The 4,036-nt window shown below is 38.9% G+C and overlaps 1 pseudogene; it reads right to left on the bottom strand.

Moving 5' to 3' along the window:
• Positions 1-2,996: 2,996 nt before the first annotated feature.
• Positions 2,997-3,782, bottom strand: LOC148728333 (uncharacterized; annotated as a pseudogene).
• Positions 3,783-4,036: the final 254 nt, after the last annotated feature.

Here is a 4,036-nt window from a genome sequence, read left to right as displayed (position 1 = left end):
TTTGGATTTTGTTGCTGTGGAGAAGAATTGATAGCTATTTAGACATACAAATGTTTTCAGTCTTGGTTGAAGGATATTATGACATGGTCAACTTAAAGTCAATTTCACTGGCCCTTAATTTATGGGTTATAATTGGAAATCTTTCCCTATTAAGCCAATAAGCTAGCTCGCCAAATACTTTTTGCACAACTGCTTGATAGATTTGTGCTTTTCCTTTAGAGTTCTTTGAGACAGTGGCACCTTGCATGACCAAGTCTGATTCCTCGTTGATCTCCCTTTCACTTATAACACTGACACTGTTTTCTCCAATCCACTGAACTACTACCCAAACCATTGTAGGGGAATATGAGTTAATTCATTGAAGAAAAAAAGGATGAAAAGACCACCGTAGAACTGCAGGAATCAACCATGCTTCAAAATTGCGGCTCAGTCAGGTCTAACCGATTGTCAATCACTCCCTATCACGTGACAATAGATGAGCACCAGAATCTTTATTCCTCTGTTTGACCTTTGTTGTTTCTGCGTGCTCAGATCATGAAAACTCTCTGTTCAGCAATTGACCTTTGAAATGAACAACTCACTGTCATCAACCACTTTGCTGACCCTGCAAAGATTCATCAGCCAAAGGTTACGACGGGTGTGTAGAAAACGAAGACCTAAGACCTAAGACTCAAGACCCAAAAACGAAGACCCACCTCAAAATCACTCATAAACATCTAGAGACAAGTATCTTGGCCTCAGATGTGTAAAGAAGACAAGATCTTCAATTATAAAGAATTTTGACCAGGGTCTTCGTTTTCTACACATCCCTCCCATGTGTAGAAAACGAAGACCCCCCTCAAAATCACTTGGAAACAGCTGGAAACTGCTTTTAACGACTCCTAGACATCAAAGGAGTGTAAAAAAACAACACAGCCCCTGACGATTTTCAATTATAAAAAAAATTTCGACTAGGGTCTTTGTCTGAGGTTTCTTCGGAGTCATCTTTTGCTGTAAAGCATTCATGACATTAAATAACCATGTCACTGGGACATCCTAGAGCTGTCGAGTGGTTAAATGCCGAGCCTTGTTTCTATCAACATCAACATTTTTTATCTTTAAACAGCCACAACAACAGTGTGCTCAACAAGAATGTTAACAAAACATAAGCAATTGAGAATCCCTCATTCATGTATCTACCGTGGAACCTCGATGTAACCAACCTCTATATAAAAGACCATTTTCTTTAGCCCAGCAAAAAAGGTACAGTAAAATCTCGATTTAACCAACTGCCGTTTAACAAATTCCTCGTTATAATTCAGGGGCACCCAATGACTCTTTTCGGAGAAATGGTCTGAAATGCCTCTTTATGCTTACTTTATTATGTTTACTTTACTCAAAGTAAACATAAATGAATTATTCAAGTTGCATTGCTTAAAAAATTGGATCTGTGGTCTTCCTAGGAGTGGTTTGAGCCTCTCGAATTTTTTAGGGACGCCTTTCCCGAAAATAACAGTCGACAATACTTTATACTCCTTTGATGTCTAGGAGTCTTTAAAAGCATTTTCCAGCCGTTTCCGAGTGCTTTTCAGGGGGGTCTTTGTTTTCTACACACCGCGGGGATGTGTCGAAAACAAAGACCCTGGTCGAAATTCTTTATAATTGAAGATCTTGTCTTATTTACACATCTGAGGCCGAGATAACCGTCTCTAGATGTTTATGAGTTATTTTTAGGGGGGGCTCTTCGTTTTTGGATCTTAGGTCTTCGTTTTCCAGACACCCCTGTTGCGACCTTAACGTTGACGTCTGATTCAAAAAGTGATTCCCTTATTTTCAAAGAAGAAAGCCATCAGTTTATCGATGTGTGTAACTTCAAGTAGCCTGCCTTTTGATGCAAACCTTAATCCACAGACAGATAAACTCAACAGGAAAAGAGCAGATGGTAGAAAGTCTTTTTAGTTCTGCATTGACAACATCCTCTGTAATGTAAACATAATTAATATTGAAGTAACTGATTTGAGATACATAAACTAATAGCCTATATGGGTAGAGCAAACTGGCTTAACTTTAGCTGTTCAAATTCACTGACGGCTAAACTACAGAATAGAGGGTCACTTTTGAAGGCCTATTTCTCTCAAGTGGCTCATCGGCTCGTCAGTAGATTTCAAGTTATATTACTACCATGGCTTGTCTCTCTCAAGTGGCTCGTCATGGCTCGTCGGCTCGTCAGTCAATTTCAAGGTATATTATTCCTATGGCTCGTGGGCTCGTCAGTCGATTTCGAGGTATATTATTCAGATAGCTCCTCGGCTCGTCAGTTGATTTCAAGGTATATTACTCCAATGGCTCGTTGGCTCGTCAGTCCATTCTTACGTCTTACCATGAAGCGAAGTTTTCAGCCCACCAAAAGTCATAATAATCATGCCCAAGGGTCATGCAGCACTTTTAACGTCCATACTGAGCTTTTACATGTATACTTTTACTTTTAAAATATCTGCAGTTCCAAAAGCATTTTTGATGTTACGAAAAATTCTCAGCGGTACCAATAAAAGAAGACAATACTTTATATAATTGCAGAGTTATGTCTCATCCCTTTTTCAAAAGCTAAATTATCCTTGAACAAGCCTTTACATTATCCTTCATCAAGCACGGATGAAGTAAGATGCACAAAATTGTTTATAAACAGATAACCTTGATGTTTTTACATTTCACCGAGACTTTAATACCACCACTCTATACATTCATGTTATAATTGCCAAATGGTTATCTATTATGATAATCGTAACATACAGTTTTTCAGTTTTCTTCGAGGATCGTGCACCATATGTATACAGTTTTCTATCAAATACAATTATTGGTAATTTCTGTAGGGTGCCTTCCAAGTTAGGGTTAGGGTTAGGGTTAGTGTGATCTTATATGATCTCCCCGTTCTTCCATTACACAATTGAGAAACGATTATTCGAGCATAAACTGAAACAAATGTGCAAATTAAGGTTGGCTTTTTCTCTTACGACAACTTAATTTGAGTTATATAGAGTTTTTACATCAAATAAGAATGTCACGAATAAGTCTTTTTCTTTGTTTACATGCCCCCAAATAAACTCCCTAAGATAGGAAGAGTAGTTGTCCTTGTGAGTGCCAAATACAAGTAACTCACTTTTATGTGCCGCCAGTGTCCTTCCATTTTGCTCGTGTTATCTCCAGCTTCATTAACAAACTCCTTTGATTGGTTAACGGTTTGGTGTGAATATCCATGTTTATCTAAGTTGTGGTATGATTTCCAGCAGTCAGAGACAATTGACATTCCCCGTTCCATAGTCTTTTATGATAGGTAAAAGTGTAGCCTCACTCCGATCTTCCACTGTGACAAGAAAACATCTTCTCAAATCTTCTTCTATACCACCAAAAACCCATTGTCTTTCAACTCTGTGGCCTTGATGGTATTTCCGCTTTCCAACGTTACTTTTATCAACTTGGACCACTTTCCCTTTACCGCCTAACTTTTCACTGTTTCTCTGGATGGTAATTTCACATGTTTCCCGACAAAACGTATCCCAGTCGACAGCTGTGTTGGGATTAATGTTCAACTGTTTCTTAATTACTTCTTGCGTCAGACCTTCCGACCACCAGTAGGTGAACTTAATGATCTCCTCCAGGATAAGATTACTCTCTTTAAACAAACTTTCCTTCCGAATGCTTTCTGTACTTTTATGGCGCTTGTTATTCGCTTGCTTTCTACATTCCCACTTGTAACTGTCGGATCAGTCCATACATTCTACCAGCCCCATGTTTTCACCGCAGATGGGGCAGGCACATCTAGAGGCGATCAGTTCTTCATCCATTAACCATCAGAATAATGTTTCTCTGTTACAGAGAACGGTGTCCTTCAGTTCATTATACGTCCAAGGTAACACTTGTTTTTCGCTGATAGCTTCCGGTTCTGCTTGTGTACTGAGTTCCACAATCTTTTGTATTCAAGCTAGTGCCTGCCTGACAGCCAAAAGTTTTATAAACTTTTCCATCAACTCCTACCCTAAACATTTTCCTTTGTCAGAGA

This window comes from Stylophora pistillata, chromosome 6, assembly GCF_964205215.1.
Source record: "Stylophora pistillata chromosome 6, jaStyPist1.2, whole genome shotgun sequence".
In the NCBI taxonomy this organism is placed as follows: domain Eukaryota; kingdom Metazoa; phylum Cnidaria; class Anthozoa; order Scleractinia; family Pocilloporidae; genus Stylophora; species Stylophora pistillata.
This window is presented reverse-complemented; position numbering and strand designations above follow the sequence as displayed.